Raw genomic sequence first — 19,118 nt, 5'->3', positions numbered from 1 at the left:
AGCCTCTGCTAGACTGAGTCCAGCACAACTAGATGTTGCCCAGTTACTACTACCAATTGCTCTGACAGGGTCCTGGGCAGAACTGGAGAAAAATGTAGAACAAAATTCTAACTCACACACACACACACACACACACACACACAGAGAATCAGACTTACTCGTCTGATAAAAAGTAGAAAGAAAATGACAGACTGGAGAAATCCCTAGAGTATGGCCTCCGGAAACCCTTTCAACTCAGTACTAAAGTCGGTCCTCAGGTCCACCATTTAGACAAAGATTAGACAGGTCCATAAAACTAAGTGAGCGTATCGGCCCAGGGGCATGGACAAGAAGGCAGGGTCAGGAAAGCTGGTAATGGGGAACCCAAAGTAGAGAAAGGGAGAGTGTTGACATGTAGTGGGGTTGGCAAACAATGCCAGAAAACAATACACTTATTGTTTAGTGAAAAACTAATTTGCTCTGTAAACCTTCATTTAATGTACAATTAAAAAAAAAAAAAAAGATTACTTATAGAATGAAATACAAAACAGGAGCAGATTTGAGGTGAACCAGTCCCCTTCAGCCTCACGACTACCCCACTTAGCATTGTAGAGGAGGAACCTACTTATATCTAAAAGAGGACCCAATTATCCTTTCAAATTATTCATGTCTATTTTGTTTTCAATGGTGGGTCAATAGGTGTTTTTCAGCAGGTGTGCCTTCAGGTCAGGTAAGATGAAGTGTGGCTATGTTCATTCTCTTGCCATAGCTTTTCTTGGCTGAGTCTAGCCCCTTTGCTTACGAGTCCAGTTCTCAACTAGCAGCTTTGGGATCACCCTGAATTAGTGCCAGGGTTAGGCCAACATTACAACAGCTTTTGAGGCAAAACTGTTTTATGGACAACCCTTGTACAGTGTATGCCTAAGCCTCTGCTCCACTGGCAACTTCATGCCCAGAAACGCCCAGCTCCATTGTCTCAAATCTGCCGAGCTCCACTCCAAGGACTGATTCTGCCCACTAGCTTTATTTGCCCTGTGGGTTGACTCTGCCCTGTGGGCTCACTGCCCTATGAGCTGACTCTGCCCATCGCCACCTTCTGCTGGTCTCATGGTTTCTGCTGCTTGCACCCCTGGTATTGTTTCCATGCCGCTCAGCTCTGCTGTGCTTACTGCAGTTTCTCTCAGTCTTCAATATTATTAGCTCAGTGAGTGTTACCAGCTCAACGTACAGCCCTTGACCTGTATTATGTCTCTTCTAGGAGGCTCTCAGCACGGGGTCCATGTCCAAAGAAAGTGCTCCTAGTTCCCCCTGTGTCTCTCTTAGCAGGAGTTTTGCTGGCTCAGGTAAGGTGCAGCATAGCTGTGTTCATTCTCTCCTTGTCTCTCTCCATGACTTTTCTTGTTGGGTTCTCCCTCCTGTGCTTTCTGGTCCAGTTTTCAACCAGCAGTTTTGGGGCAACCCTGTGGCCAGTGCCAGAGTTAGGCCAGCATTATGACAGCTTTGAAGGCAAAATTTTTTTAAAGGCAACCCCTGTATGGTGTATACCCAAGTCTCTGCTTAGTTGGTGACCTCTAAGCCAGAGGTGTCCAGCTCCATTTGCAACCTCCTGCCCAGAGATAAACAACTCCATTGGCAACCACCTGGCCAAAACGGCTCAGATTCACTTCATGGGCCAGCTCTCTTCACTGCCACCATCTGCCCCGTGGGCCCACTCTACCCACCACTGTCATCTGCTGAATCTCGTGGTTCCCACCACTTGCACCCCTGCCGACATTTCTCTGCTACTTGGCTCTGCTGTGTTCACTGTCATTTCCCTTGGTCTTCAGTGTTACTCAGCTCTGTGAGTGTTACCAGTTCAGCGTTATAGCCCTTGACCTGTATTATAGCTATTCTAGGATGTTCTCAACAAAAGGCACCACGATCAAAGGACAGACTCCTCTCCTGACCCTGGTTGATCAGAAAGCTCCATCTGAGCCTCTGCATTCTAGAGCTTTTATAAGTCACTGGGTGGGCTCCCCAGATCAACTATTAGGTGGGTTTCCTCTAGCTAATCCATGTAAGTGTGGCTAGAAAACTGACCAATCCTTTGCAAGCCACTTAAGCATATAGCAAACCAACCAATCATTCAGCAGGTTGTGACTCACTCAATCATTTTGGGAGAATTACAAACCCAGGTCCCAAAAGGTCACTTTAAAAAATATCCTTTGTACCACATATATTCATCTGCTCAAGCTAAAATGTGAGTGTTAATATTATCTGTAAATATACATTTAATGCAATAGTTCCTGAAAAGGATAACTATAATATATTGTTAATTATTTGAAAAATTGTCATAAAATCTAATTTTCAGCACTAAGAGAGATGCATTTTACAAATACCATGTTTGTATATATGTTGCTGTTGTGAGCCATTGAGCCAATTCTGACTCATAGCAAACCTATAGAAAGGAGTAGACCTGCCCCATAGTGTTTTCTAGGCTGTAATCTTTACAGAAGCAGGTCATCATATCTTTTCTCCTATGAGCCACTGGGAGAAAAGAACAGCTGACCTTTCAGTTAACAGACAACACTTTAACCTTTGTACCGCTAGGGCTCCCTCACTTGTATGCAGAGAATCGTATATGAGAATGTTATGCTACATAATCAAATTTTCATAATTAACTCTATTTGGAAGTAGTATAAAACTAAAAGCATAAACCTTAAATATGCACTCAACATACACCTTGAAACATTGTTAAAGAATTCCCTGTATCCTAAGTGTGTGTCTTTGGGTAAAGTAATAGGTAATATACCAAGTGAGGTATAAACACAAGAAAACAAGCAATGCAGATACAGAGAATTAATACAGAAAAAGGTATTTTCATATGAGAAAATAGAAATTTCATCAAAAGAACATAATAAACGTACACATTCATACCCCAAATAAGAGAGTTTCAAAACAAAAAAAATTGTCAGAACAGTGATAAAAAACAAATCTACAATTACAGGTGGAGAAATGAATACTGCTGCCTCAGTACTGAAAAACAATAACAAAATATCAGTAAGGATATAGAAAATCTGAGTAATTTTATCAGCTAACTTGATCTCATGGAAACCTCTAGAATACGTTATCAGGCACCTGTAGAATGCATGTCTTTTCCAAATACATATAGAACGTTCATGAAAACAGACAGTATTTATCACAATTTAAGAAAAAAAATTAAAATCATACTGAGTATATTCTTTGACCAAAATGTAGTTAAATTAGAAGCCAATTAAAATAAGTTTACTACAAATAAATAAATAATGGAAAATTAAGTAACATTTTTTAATAAGCCATGATTTTAATGAAAATTACAAGATAAATTAGAACATATTTCAAACACAATTACAATAGAACACAATATATAAATATCACAAAGACAGTACTTAGAGGGAAATTTATAACTTAATTTGCTTATGTTAGAAGACACAAGTTTAAAATAAATGATCTAAATTTTTAAGCAACTAAGAAGAGTGAATTTAATTAAAAATAAGAGAAAAAGAATAAAAATGGAATTTGATAAAAAATTAAAGGAGATAAAATTAACAAAGTCAATGTCTGTCTTTGAAAATAATAATGAAGTTGGCAAAACCCATGGACACCTATTAAGGAAAAATAGAATGAAATTCACATTACCGATATTAGAAATAAAGATGAAGCATCATTAGAGATACAATAGTCATCAAAAAGACAACAAAAGAATGTTATCAATAATGTTGTTGTTAGATGTCTTCAAGAAGGTTCCACTCTTACTGACCATATGTACAACAGAATGAAACAGAATGTGCCATCCCTACAATAATTGTTGGGTTTGAACTCATTGTTGCAGGCATAGTGACAATCCATCTCACTGAGGGTCTTACTCTTTTTTGCTGACCCTCTATCTTACCAAGTATGATGTCTCTCTCCAGGAACTGGTTCCTCCTGATAACATCTCCAAAGTACGTGAGACGAAGTCTCTCCATCCACCCTTCCAAGGAGCATTCTAGCTGTACTTATTCCAAGGCAGATTTGTTCGTTTTCTGGAAGTCCACGGTGTATTCAAAATTCTTCGCCAACATCATAATTCAAATGCATCAATTTTTCCTTGGCCTTCCTTTTGCATGCATATGATGTGATTAAAAAATACCATGGCTTGGGTCAGGTGCATCTTACTCCTCAAAGTGACGTCTTTGCTTTTCAATGGTTTAAAGGATCCTTTTGCAGTAGGAAAAAAAAAAAAAAAAATTTTTTTTTTTTTTTTTTTGCAGTAGATTGCCCTGATGAAGTGCATCCTTTGATTTCTTGACTGCCACTTCCATGGACATTAATTGTGGGTCCAAGTAAAATCAAATACTCAAACACTTAAATATTTTCCCCCTTTATCATGATGTTGCTTGTTGCTCCAGGTGTGAGGACTTTTGTTTTCTTTCTGTTGAGGTATAATCCGTACTGAAGACTTTGATCTTCCTCAGTAAGTGATTCAAGTCCTCTTAGCTTTCAGCAAGCAAGATTGTGTCACCTGCATATCTCAGGTCTTCCTCCCAATTTTATCTAATTTGAAGAATTTATTGACCTTATATTCTTTATATGAAATATAATAATATTAGAAATAAAGATGAAACATCATAATATAATCATAGAAATAAAGTATCATTAATATATATATATTTTTAGATGTATGTAATATAGATAATGTAAGGACAATAAATTCTACAAATTAGATGAAAGGCTCAAATCCATTGAAATGTATAATTTATACAAACAAATGTAGAAATAGCAAATTAAAATAGCTTGATATCTATTAATATAATTTGAATATATAATTAAGGACCAGGACAAGGTTAGAATCCCTGCTTTTTTTCATTCTTTTCAGGATTGTAGTGGAAGTCTAACTGGATTAAGTCAAGAAAATAAATAAAGGACATTAAGTGCATAAACTAAAAAATAAAAGTCCTTATTTTCAAAGACTTTTTTTTTTTTAACATAAGAAATTTGAAGAAGTCTCCCCAAAAATATAAACCTAATTTAAGTGAGTTTAACGAGGCTAGAGAATACAGGTCGGGTTATAAAAATTCATTGCCTCTTTATATAGTAACAATGAATAATTCGAACATTAAATTTAAAATACCATTTGCAACATCTTCAAAAATGTATGCTACTTAGCAATAGATATTAACAAAAAAAAAAGTTTCAAAATGTTTTTACATCACAAGAGAAACAATTGCAGAGAAGATTTTTTAAAAAATCCTGTGTAAAGGGGTAGGCATACAGCTTTTAAGATGTCAATTATTCTTAAATTGGTCTATGTATTTGTCTTAGTTATCTAGTGCTGCTATAACAGAAATAACACAAATGAGTGGCTTTAATAAACAGAAATCTATTTTCTCACAATTTAGGAGGCTAGTAATCTAAGTTCAGGGTGCCAGCTCTAGAGGAAGACTTTCTCTCTCTGCTGCCTCTAGACGAAGGCCCTTGTCTCTTTTGAGCTTCTGCTCCAGGGTGATCTTCAAGGGGCTTGGCATCTCTCTTTCCCCCATCTCTGCTTGCTTTCTTGCTTATTTTATTCCTTTTATATCTCAAAAGAGATTGACTTAAAATATACCCTACTGTCTCATTAACATAACTAAGAAAACCCATTCCAAATGGGATTTTAATCAAAGGTATAGAGGTTAGGATTTACAACACATGTTTCTGGGAGGGACACTATTCAGTCTGTAACAATATGAAATATCATTATTATGAAAATTCTGTCAGGTTTGTGCAGAAATTGATAAGCTTATTCCATAGTTTATATGGAAACAAAGTTTTCAATCTGATGATTACTAACTCATATTAGACTTAACCAATAGCCAAAATATCTCTTTAAAAGAACAACATTACCTGATTTTTTCAGGAAAATTTTATTAATTTACAATTTTTAAAAAATGGCATTCATATAAGGATAGAGATACTGACTGATGGAATGAAATAGAGACTAGAAATAAACTTACAAGTACATAGTCTATTGATTTTTAACAAAGGCATCAAGGAAAATCAATGGAGAAACTAGTTCCTTCAAAATCATGCTGGGAAAGTTGTATATCCATAAGGAAAAATAATTAGCCTTGGCCCATTCCTAACAACATACAAAAAAAGAAAGAAAGAAAAAAAAAAACATTAATTTGAGATAGGCCACAGATGTAAATTTTAAGTCAAACTCTAAAAATTTTGGTAGAAAACATGAGAAACTATCTCCACAATCTTGGGGTAGGTAAAATTACTTAATGAGAACAACATTACCCATTGTTGTGGAGTCGATTCTGACTCATAGGGACCCTAAAGAGCAGAGTAGAACTACCGCATAAGGTTTCTAAGGGGCAGTTGGTGGATTTGAACTGCTGACCTTTTGGTTAGCATCTGTAGCTCTTAACCACTACACCACCAGTGTTTCTCAATATAACATTAGAAAAAGAAAAAATGATTTGATTTTTCCAAAATGAAAAACCTCTGCTATTGTAAATGTACATTAAAAAAATCAAGAGAAGTAACAGTTAAGCAACAGGTGGAAGAAAAATATTTCAGCCATGTATTTAACAAAGTATTTGTAAGCTAAATATCTTAAAAAAAAAAACTCTTCCGAATCAATATTTTAAATACAAACAGCACTGTTGACTTGGAACATCACCTAAGAAGATGTGGGAATGTCCAATAATCATAAGAAAACATGCTCATCATCATTAGCCATCAGGGAAAAACAAAATAAAGCCAAAGTATTATACCAGTTCAAACCAACGAACGTAGCTAAAATTAAACATGAAAAACATCACATGCTAACAAGATAGTGAAATGATTCTGCTCTCAAATATTGCCTGTGAAAAGATAACATGTCCAAACTTTAGAGAAGTTCACAATTTCTCATATGTCTTTTTATATCTACTCCCAGTAATCCAATATCACCCTTATTTACCCAAGAGTAACGGAAATATAACCATAAAAAAATCTAGTTCAAGAATAGTCATATCATCTTTATTCATGAGAACAGGACAGTGGAAATAACCAATCCATATGTCCATCAATAGGGGAATGGATAATTACCTTGTGATATATTTACTCTTCAGCAGTAAATATAACTCCAAACCAGGAAAAAAAAAAAAAAAAAAACAGTGTTGCCGTTGAGTTGATTCCAACTCATAGTAACCCTATAGGACACAGGAACAGGATAACTGCCCTGTAGGGTTTCCAAGGAGCAGCTGCTGGATTCGAACTGCTGAACTTTCGATTAGCAGCCAAACACTTATAACCACGGATGGGGGAAATTCAGAAACAAACTACTGATGCACAACAATAACAACATGAACCACAAAATACATTATTTGAGTGAAAGGAGATATACACAAATACATACATGTTAATTCTACTAGAAACTCAAAGCTAAACAGTGGTAATAAAAATCAGAACAAGAATTTCCTTTTGGGGAAGTAGGTCCCTAAGGAGGCACAAGGTAAATTACTGAGGTTGTAGAAACATAGGTGTATGTATGCCTTTGAAAGCCATCATTTGATTGTATGTAATTTATAACTCAATGTTTTTACAAACACACTTACACAAGTCATTGAAAAGTATAAGTTTTTGAGTAATCAATCATGAAAGTTGGATTAATACATAGCTCTCTTTACTTCTGTTGTAATTTGGGTCTCTTTACTTCTGATGTAATTTTAGAAATGTGGTTAATCAATAAACAATACTAAATATACCTGTAGAAATATCAGTAGGCATTAAAAAAAACTCTTATTTTGTAATGAATAGAAATTTAGAATATTTGAGAAACTTATTTGAAATCCTGAACTATTTGATCAATGGTACTGAGAAGATGTGAGGAAAGTCTTAATTAAACATACTTAGACAAGTAAGTCTTTTTACCTATTCTCAGGGTTGAAGAGAATGAATTTCACACTGCAATGAACTGGACTAGACTGAAAAACCGCCGTTGCAACCCACTCCTACACCCTCTCGTTAATCTGTCTTTATGTGCAACTGAGAAAAATATCACTCGTGCAACGAACACTTTCTGGAAATCTCTTCTATATGGCAAATATATAACATTAGACATAGACATGGCTATTAATATACCCATGCAAACCAGGAGTATGTCTGGTCCCTTTAGACAAACCACATAGATGAGAAGTTGGATTTGAACAGAACACCTCTCTATTAATCATGTCATGAATTGTAGATCTGTCACCAAAAGTTTGCTAGTCACTAACTGTGCTAAGAAAGATACATACCAACAGTTTAATTTAAGTTTAGCTAATCACTGCTCAGAGCACTGAATGTAAAAGACTAAATCTACATGGCATGAATGCAAGGCATACAGTCAATTAGGATAATTCTGGTTTAAAATAACTGCACCATAAATTTGTCATTTGAAAGCATCTTAGTAAAACAATTGTATTTATTTGTATAGATTTGAATTCATCATTGTGATGAGCCACAATGAAAAATGGGCTCGTAGAGGGCTGTAACTCTCCGTGATTAATTCACATTACCCAGTGACATTTTAAAAGCTTTTATTTACTTAAATAGCAGTTAGGATGAAGACGAATGGGGTAAGGCTCATTGTGGGGTAGGTCTCCCTCAGACCCCTGTCCCATGGTGAGTTGACAAAGAAAAACTCTTCTGCACATGGAAGCCTCCAAGTTTTCATTGGGGCCTAAAGGCCTCTGAGTGCATGGGAACCGGGAAAAGGGCTAAGAGAAAGAGATCTTTGTTCAGCTGCACCTGGCCTGACCATCCTTTGTGAAGCTTTGTTCAAATTTAAACAGCATGGCAGTCCTGTGACTATGGGTGGGTGGCCAGATTAACTAAAAAAACTACTTGAGTACAATTAAGTATTCATAGGTAGAAAATTACTATGGGTTAAGAACAGGGAGGATGGCTTCTCTAGCAACAAGAAGGGACTGAGAGAGAGAGAGGTTCAGTTCACAGCCTCCCTATCAGAAAATGCTCTGAGCCCAAGGCCTCAGTTCAGGCAGTCTGGATGGAAATCCTAAAGGCAGACCATCCTCCCAGCGGTCATTTACAACTTAGAATGCACCTTTCCGTATTAGAAACTACTACTTACCTAGGCAAACTCTTCCTTATATTAAGGTAAGAGGGAGATGTATATATAAATAAACTATGTTGTATACCATAAAATACACCACTTTACTGCCAAAATCTTTGAAAATTCAGAAAACAAGGTTTGAACAACAACAGTTTAGGAGGCTAGAAGTCCAAATTCAGGGTGCCACCTCTAAGGAAGTTTTCCTCTCTCAGTTCTGGAGACGGTACTTGTCAGCAATCATCCCCAGTCTAGAAATTCTCAGCACAGGGGCCCCAGGTCCAAAGGGCACGCTTCCTCCCTGCTCTTCTTTCATGGTGACATGAAGTCCCCACTCTGTTCTGGAATTGGCTTTCTCTCTTTTAAGCCTAGTGGGATGGCAAAATTGACTAATCCCCTCATTAGGGTTGTGTCTTAGGCTGGGTGCTCTGGAGAAGCAAAACCAGGAAATGTATAAATACATATAAAAAGAGACATATCAAGGAAATGGTTCATGAGGTTGTAGGGGCTGGAACATGGGGGGGGGGGCTGGAGGCTTCTCCTGATTCACACAGCCACAGGGTCTAGCAAACCCAATATCAGCAGGTCGGAAAGCAGGGCTCTTGATAACAGACTGCAAAGATCAATGAATCCCAACATCAGCAGGCAAGACAGCAGGTAAGCTTCTAGCTCAAGTGCCAAGACCTGGAGGACATATGAACAGGAGCCAGCTGCAGGATCTGAAGCAAGCAAAAGACCACAAGCCTTGCCAGAAAGTCCACTTATATTCGATGCAAGCCACACCCCCAAGGAAACTCCCTTTCAACTGATTGGCTACTCACAGGAGATCTCATCATGGAGGTGATCACATTATATCAAATCTCATCATGGAAGTGATCATATCATCATACAACTGCCAAGCTACATCATAAAGCCAAACCACTGAGAATCATGGCCCAGTCAACTTGACACACAACCTTAACAATTACAGAGTAAATGGTGAGAAGTAATTAATACTTGGAGAGTATATTACACATTATGCAGTATAATTTTTGGTCAGATTTACACAACGTCAACATTCTTATGATCTACATATAACCTGGTGTGAACTCCTAAGAGTTATTTATGCAGATCCATATGCCTTGTATGTCATTAGATGGTACTGCCTAGATAAGAAAACAACACTTGCTCAAAATCCATATGCTTTGCACTTCAATATTATTCCTTCTAGATTGGAATCTAATGCATTTAATTTTGCAGTCAGATCTAAGTTTAGAGATAATCCATGAACAGAAAATTACAATACTGTAAACTCAAAAATGAATATTGCTTTTATAAAAAAAAAATAATAAAAATATTCTTACTCTCACCTTACTGGCTTATTGCAAAATGATTTAACTGTATGACCTGACATGAAGCAGGTACCTAATAATAAATACTTAATTAACTCAGTACTTACCCTTTGAACACAACCATCAAGAACAGACTCTGAATAGATTAACAGAAAATGAATCTATTGGAAGGATAATGTGTGGATCACAGAATAGAAGGAAGCAAGAAATGAAATAACTTTCCTTTCTTTCTTAACCAATCATAAAACTTTATCTACTGTTTATGACTTCTTGTTACTAAACACCCAAATTCACATTTCTTTCATCACTTGATAGTACCTTGACTTAGCACCCCTTTGTTGAATGGAGTGAGCAAACTTCAATTCCTGAGAATACGGCTCTTGTAGTTCTGCCTATTAAGGGTTGCAAACATCCATTAAATTTTACAAAGAGATACCATAGTATAGAGGAAATTTCCAAGGGACTGACTATTTTAGTAATATTCATGCATTTGTCTGCCCTCAGTGAATAGCAGCAGGTATATTTCCTTCTGACAGTAAACACAAACCAACCTAGCATACACTATAACCTCATTTCTTGCCTGCGTTTCTGGAGACCTGAACATAACAGCTAAGAAGTTGAATTCGCTTCCGATTGTCATTCTACCTTTGAAAAAAATCAGCATAACAATAGTGAAACCTGTAAAGAAGCATATCACAAAATCATGGAAACTAGAAAGAAAAGCATTAATATTTCATTATTTGTAATTTTAAGCTTTTGCACCCTAAGTCCCATTTTTTAGTTTTTATAGTCCTGGTGGTACAGTGGTTAAAGCATTGGGCTGCTAACTGATAGGCTGACAATTCAAACCCATGAGCTGCGCCACAGGAGAAAGATGTAGCAGCCTGCTGCTGTAAAAATTGACAGCCTTGGAAACCCTATAAGGCAGTTCCACTCTGTCTTATAAAGTTACTATGAGTAGGAATCAATTTGGCATCAAGGATTTTGGGTATCCCAGTTATAAAAAACAAACCACAACAGCAACAACAAAAACAAAGGACCATATCTAGGTTACTAGTTCAGAGCACACATTCATCCGGCAAGACAGAATCCCTATTCTTAAGGTGCTGCCTTCCAAGCAGAGTCAATAACCAAGTATTCAACAGGTCGTTCCTCATGTTAGTAAATGTGCATGCCACTGGAAAATGGTGAATGTGATAAAACCAGAGGATCCCACAGTAACCATCATATTGACTTGTCTTTCACAAAAGAAAAAAAAAAAATTTTTTTTTTTTTTAGGTCAAAAACAAGATTGTGTGAAATATTATAGCTGTCACATCTTAATGCAAAAATCAGAAACAAATCTAGGTTTTTTTAAGCATAGGATTTAATGTATGGAATTAGATTCTTACAAAATCATTTGCTTGAAGAAGATTCTAGACTTAATATAATTGAATTACTCTCACAACAGTGAAAGTATATGTCAGTTAGGGGAATTCTATATCTGAGCTAGGCAGGTCCCCTTGTGACACAAATTGTTTGCAAGCAGCTACTAACCAAAACGTAGACGGTTAGAACCCATCCAGCAGTGCTGGAGAAGGAAGATGTGGCAATCAGATTCTGTAAAGATTACAGTCAAGAGAACCCTGTGTAGTTCAGTTCTACCATGCAACACATGAGGTCGTCATAAATCATAATTGATTCAATGGCAACTTTTTTTTTTTTTGAGACAGACAGACAGTGGAGTCTCTAGACCTTGAGCCACCATAACTACAATAGCAACTTCAGAACAGAATAAAGCTAAAGAATTAACAGTGAAATAGGCTGTTAGAAAATTATGAATAAGTACTTCATGATATTTTCTTTCCTTCTCTCTTCTCTTCTTTCCTGTCAGTTCCTTCCTTTCCCATACCTTTCCTCTCCTCTTCTTCCCTCCCTTTCCCTTTTCTTTTCTTTCCTTTCCTTACCCTTCCTTTCTGTTCCCTTTCTTCCCCTTCCTTTTCCTTCTGTTCACTTCTTTTGACTTTAATTCCCTTTGTTTTCTTTATTTTTCTTCAAAAAGGTATTTCTTACAGCAAGTTTACAAGCTATAAGAAGGCAAATTAACCCCAGAGGCCTTTGCTCAGTTCCCTTACATGGCTTGCCACATACTCCATACAGTTTACTAATCTGATACAGGTACTTTGGATCTGACCCAAGGCTATGGAACACCATCAGTATCATCCGCAGGAATAGCATCATTAGCTTGCCTCTACTGATAGCATATCTACTAGGCATTCTTATTCACTGCCATCGACCCTTGTCTTCATTACTGCCATTGTTAATCCTCACTGTTACTGGGTCTTTGAATGACACCTTAAAGATTCAAATTATTGGGCCTGATTGTCTGATTCACTGAGTTATGTCTCATTGCTTACATAGAAGCTGCCAGTGAATAGGGAGAAATAATGCATCTGTGTTCAGCTTTCATAGTGGCTCCTAGACTGTTGTCTCCCATTAATTGGGGACTTGCTTAAAATAAGATGACTGTTTGGGTACTGAGTAATCAACGATTGGCAAATATCTTCCAAGTAATTCAAATGCACAAATTATACAGAAGATGTACATTTTGCATTTAAGTTTTCTAATAACTACTTTTTTTCTAATAATTCTAGGATAATAAGATTTTTTTTTAATTTTAATTTTGCTATCTTGTCGGTCTGTGTTTAGGTAATTGAGCTATAATATTTATTATACAAAGGTTCTGACAGGAGTAAACTACACAAGCAGATAAAAATAATTGAACATTAAAGTTAGATCTACACTGTGTTTTCAAAATATCTCAATGTCTCAGTTTGTAGCTAAGAGACAATAGTCCTAAGATGAGAAAGAAAAAACAATTGCTTCAAATTTTAGATCCATGACATTTAATAAAGTGATTATGTCCCAGGCATTAAATGTATTCCCAGGCCCTTTTCAGAAGATTAATGTGGGTAACTCTACTGAGGGACGTGTGTCTACTTGCAACAGATGACTTTATTTTAAAATGAAGTGGTTTTATACACATACTAAAATATAAAATATATTTTTATTCATTTGCTTTTTTTTTTCTAATGTGGTTTAAAAACATTTTTGTTTTGGGAAGAAGATGAAAATGAATTCTCCAGAACATGAAATATTTCTAGGCATGTTCCTTCTATTGACTTGTGAACTTACATATCGACTTCCATTTATGTTCATATTTTTTCTTGCATCCTCCGGCACTCGTTTGGTTAGGCATGGTGTATTCCCATCAGTTGCCTTTTTTTTTTTTTTTCTTTAATAATGTCAACTGTTTATAAGGTCACCATTCTAGACATACTAGGTGAATGCATCCACTAGTTTTAGTAAAATATGTATAAACCATCCTAAAGGAAGTATTTTTAATTTTTAGCAGATACTGCCTATTCCCAAGGAAAACCGGCAACAGTAATAATGTTAATACATTGCTAGTCTGGTTTGTAAACAGCAGGTAAGTTATGTGACAAATGTATTTCATTTAAAATGCTGCTAGCTATTTTAGTACTCTCTGCATGATGATGGTTTCCATGGGCCAGTTACTTAGTTTTTGGTTGAAGTTTCAAAGATAAGGTTGTTTCAGCTGGTAATAACCACATAAATATGTCATTTTTCCCGAGAAGCTTATCAATATCAGAGATATCAAGAGACTCTATCTGGCCTAGAACAATGCTTAGTTCCCATTTTTATAGCACTTTTATGCACACTGACTTGCATGTATTACAATGAATCATATAACTTAGAGTGACTTTGAGAGCCCATAAAGGTATTAAGCAATAATTCCATGTCGGCAAGGAAATATGCTTTTTACTTACCTTCCATTCTTCCGTCATCAGGTTTATCCCTGAATTAAGTTAAGAACTTACGGAAGTTCTTTTCATCTTGTACAAATTCTGGAGAATATTGAAACTCATTTTGAAAAGGAGATATGTCTATCGTAAAGATTACAGATTTGGGCATTTATCCTCTGTCCAAAAGTCAACATGTACAAATTGATCAATTTGGTGTATTATGTTAAATGAATTGTCATATTATGCCACAGACAAATAACACCCTCAATGTTATTCATGCTTCTTTAATATCACTTGTTAGTATGAAAGCAGAAGTCAGTAATAACTGACACATATTGTACAACGTGGTCTTATTATTTACCTTGTCATTGGATCAATATAAGAATCTTGTATTTCCCCCCCTGTGGGAAATGTCATCCATATCCCCCAGGTGGGTGTTATAACTGTTCTTTTTAACTGTTTGGTTATTAAAGGCATTTTCATTGTCTTTTTTCCTAGGCAGTTTAAGATTCATTATCCACCCAAACAATATTTATTGTTCAATATAACAGAAAAACCTGGATGTCAGAAATGTCTAAGTACAAATGCCAGCTTTTCATTTGCAGGTTACATGACCTTGGTCAAGTTAGAATAATTTTAAGTACTTCAGTTTCCTCATCTATAATATTAAGGTAATGATTTCAGGATTTTTATAGGAATTAATATTCAGTGTAATATATGAACTAGCACAGCATGTGGAACAAATCAGAGTTGACAAAGGATAATTATTATTATTACCATAATAATAACAATGATTTTGTGCCAGACACTGTGGAAGGTGTTGGGAGTATATACAATTATAATCAATGCCACCGAAGAATACAAAGACAGAGGGGGAAGGGCATGTGCACTAGTAATTATACCGTGTTTTATTAATCCAAAATAAGATTGCACTAGTGATATAGGGATTTATATGAGAGGAAAATGGCATTTTTCATTATTGGCTAATGATTTGACTCATTATCACCATTTAATTTTGACATGAGTGCATTTAAACAAGCTCATCTTTTGTTTCTTCTTTTTTTTTTTTAGAATGTAAAAAAAGGACAGAATAAAAACTAAACGAAAACACCCACATTCTTCACACATGTAATTAACATTTTTCCTGTTTGCTTTCTATCTTTTCACAAGCAATTAAAATTCCTTTTAAGTATCATTTTCAGATGAGTTCTGTCTTTTTCCTCCCCAGTGGAAATTATTACCTTGAAAGTGGTGGGATCCTTCCAGATTATTTATTTATAGGAAGATGCTTTGTGTTCCTCTTTTATTCTTAACATACACGTATAGAATTGATACTAACCTAACTTGTCATTTTCAAAATTTCAGTGTTGTTTTCTAAGATAAAATCTTGGTATACTTCTATTTGTGCCTAGAATTATCTATCAGTCAGCCTGTCTGTCTATATATCTATCACTTTTTTCTATTCAGTTAGATTTATAATGCAGCAGGATAGGCAAAAGGGTGTTCACATCATATTCTCCTTAATTATGTTTGTGAACATTAGAATATCAGCATTACAAAAAAGCTGCGCCGAGTTGAACATTATCATAAGTAGTTTCTCTGTGAACATGTTATTATTGATTCCAGGAGTGTCTGCAACTTTAATTTCACTAGATACAGAACTTTTTTTTGTCCAAAGTGACTATAACATTTTATATATCAACCAGCAGTACATAAAGGTTTCCAATTTCAATACAGTATTGTAATATATTTTAAATAGTATTTTTCTAGCTTTTATTAAGATTCAATATCCTTTCATATATTTAGAACCAATCACGTCCTTTTCAGTTATATATTAGTTACATGCTCTTTATTAAATAATTAGACAATCTCTTAGTTAATATGAGAAATTCTTCATCTTTATTGTTAGTTGCAAACATATTTCTAGGTTTGTATTTCTATGTATGGGATTGCTATGAGTCAGAATTGATTCAATGGTAATGGATTTGTTTTTTGTTGGGGGGGCAGTTTTATACATGTAAATTTTGCCTACGATATTTTTGAAATTTTTATTGAAGTGAACTGATGCACAGTAAATTATTCATATGTACACAATTTAATAGGTTTTTACATATATATACCCAAGAAAGCAGGAGCTCCTTGGAAACTCTATGGGGCAGTTCTACTCTGTTCTATAGGGTCGCTTGCTTCAAGTCCTCTTCACTTGCAGCAAGCAAGTTTGTGTTATCTGCATAATGCATCATTATTGAGTCTCCCTTCAATCCTCATGCCACATTATTCTTCATATAGTCCGGCTTCTTGGATTATTTATTCAGCATAAACATTGAGTAAGTATAGTGAAAAGATACAACCCTGACACACACATTTCCTGACCTTAAAGCACGCAATATTCCCTTGTTCTGTTCAAATGACTGCATTTAGATCTGTGTACAGGTTCCTCACGAGCACAATTAAGTGTTCTGGAATTCCCATTCTTCACAATATTATCCGTAGTTTATTATGATCCTCACAGTTGAATGCCTTTGCATAGTCAATAAGACACAGGTAATTATCTTTCTGGTATTTTCTGCTTTCAGTCATGATCCATCTGACATCAGCAACAATATCCCTGGTTTCAAGTCATCTTCTGAATCCAGCTTGAATTTCTGGCAGTTCTCTGCTGATATACCACTACAGCTACTTTTGAATGCCTTTAACTGGACTGCCAGAAAAAAGAACACACTAGTTTTAGAGAAAATTCTACCAGAGTGCTCTTTTGAAATTAGAATGATGAGAACTTGGCTAGTTAACTTTGGACAAATAACCCGGAAATACTAATCACTAGTAAGGACATCACAGGTGATAAAGTAGAGGGTTATCGAAACAAGAGAACCCCTTAATGAGATAGATTGACACAACAGCCACAACAATGGACTCAAAAATACCAAACATCATGAAGAAGGCAGGAGACTGGGTGATCTTCCTTCTGTTATACCTAAGGTTGCCATTTGTCAGAACCAACTCAATGGCAACTAACAATAACAACCACAATGTGTTGATCAGTTTATCTGTTGGTGAACGTTTGGTTTGTTTCCAGGAGGTAGAAAAGCAAAAGAGATAGACATGATAGGCATTTCTCAAGCTGAAAGAACTAAAAAAAAAAAAAAATCAAGCCTCAAGTTTCTATACTGAAGGATTTTATAGGTAAAAAGCTGAACAACTTATGAAGCATCAAAAGAAGACAGGAAGAATACACAGAATCACTGTACCAAAAAGAATTTGTTAACGTTCAATCATTTCAGGAGATAGCATATGATCAAGAGCTGATGGTATTGGAGGAGGAAGTCCAAGATACACTGAATGTGTTGGTGAGAAACAAGGCTCTGGGAATTGACCGCACACCAGTTGAGATGTTTCAACAAATGAATGCAGCACTGGAGGTGCTCACTTCTCTATGCCAAGAAATTTGGAAGATAGCTACCTGGCCAGCAGACTGGAAGAGATCCACATTCATGCCCATTCTAGAGAAAGGTGAGTCAGTGGTAAGTAGACATTATCAAACTGTATCATCAGTATCACATGCAAGTAAAATTTTGCTGAGGAGCTTTCAAAAACAGTTGCAGCAGTACATCTACAGTGGAATTCTAGAAATTCAAGCCAGATTCAGAAGAGGAGATAGAAAAGGGGATATTATTGTTGACGTCAGATAGATCTTGACTGAAAGTAGAGAATACCATAAAGATGTTTACGTGTGCTTTATTGACTATGCAAAGGCATTTGACTGTGGGGATCATAACAAATTATGGGTAAAATTGTAAAGAATGGGAATTCCGGAACACTTAATTGTGTTCATGCAGAACATGTACATAGGCCAAAATGCAGTTGTTTGGACAGAACAAGGGAATACTGCATGATTTAAAATCAGGAAATGTGTGTGTCAGGGTTATATGCTTTCAACATACTTATTCAATCTGTACACTGAACAAATAATCCAAGAAGCCGGACTATACAAAGAATAACAAAGCATCAGGATTGGAGGAAGACTCATTAACAACCTGTGTTATGCAGATGACACAAACTTGCTTGCTGAAAATGAAGAGGACTTGAAGCACTTACTGATGAGATCAAACACTACAGCCTGAAGTATGATTATGTTTTAACAAAAAGAAGATGAAAATCTTCACAACTGGACCAATAAGCAACATCATGATAAATGGAGAAACGTTTGAAATTGTTAAGGGTTTCATTTTAATTGAATCCTCAATCAACTCCCATGGAAGCAACAGTCAAGAAGTCAAACAACAATCAAATTGGGCAAATCTGCTACAAGAGTTTTTTTGTTTTTGTTTTAAGTGTTATAAAGAAAGATGTCCCTTTGAGGATTAAGGCGTTCCTAACTCAAGCCATGATATTTTCAATCATCTTATATGCATGTGAAAGCTGGACAATGAATAAGGAAGACTGAAGAACTATTGATGCCTTTCAATTGTGGTGTTGGTAAAGAATATTGAATATACCATGGAAGCCCCAAGAAAGAACAAATCTGTCTTAGAAGTATAGCCAGGATGCTCCTTAGAAGCAAGAAACTTCATCTCAGTTACTTTGTATGTGTTATCAGGAAAGACCAAGCCCTGGAAAAAAAAGAAAATAGTGCTTGGTAAAGTAGAGGGTCAGCAAATAATAGGAAAATCCTCAGTGAGATGGATTGGCACAGTGGGTACAACAATGGGCTCAAACATACCTACTATTGTGAGGATGGCACAGGACCAAACAACATTTCATTGTTGTACATGGGATCACTATGCACGGTAATCAACTGGACAGCATCTAACAATAATAAATGACAATGGAATTTAGTGGTTGTTTCTAAAATCCACTTATACTCTGGATGAAGATAACAAAGGCTGAATGGTATTAACTGCCAAGAGAAAGCTGAGTGTG

The sequence above is a fragment of the Elephas maximus genome, chromosome 14, assembly GCF_024166365.1.
Source record: "Elephas maximus indicus isolate mEleMax1 chromosome 14, mEleMax1 primary haplotype, whole genome shotgun sequence".
In the NCBI taxonomy this organism is placed as follows: domain Eukaryota; kingdom Metazoa; phylum Chordata; class Mammalia; order Proboscidea; family Elephantidae; genus Elephas; species Elephas maximus.
The sequence above is the reverse complement of the archived record's forward strand: the minus strand, read 5'-3'. Positions refer to the sequence as shown.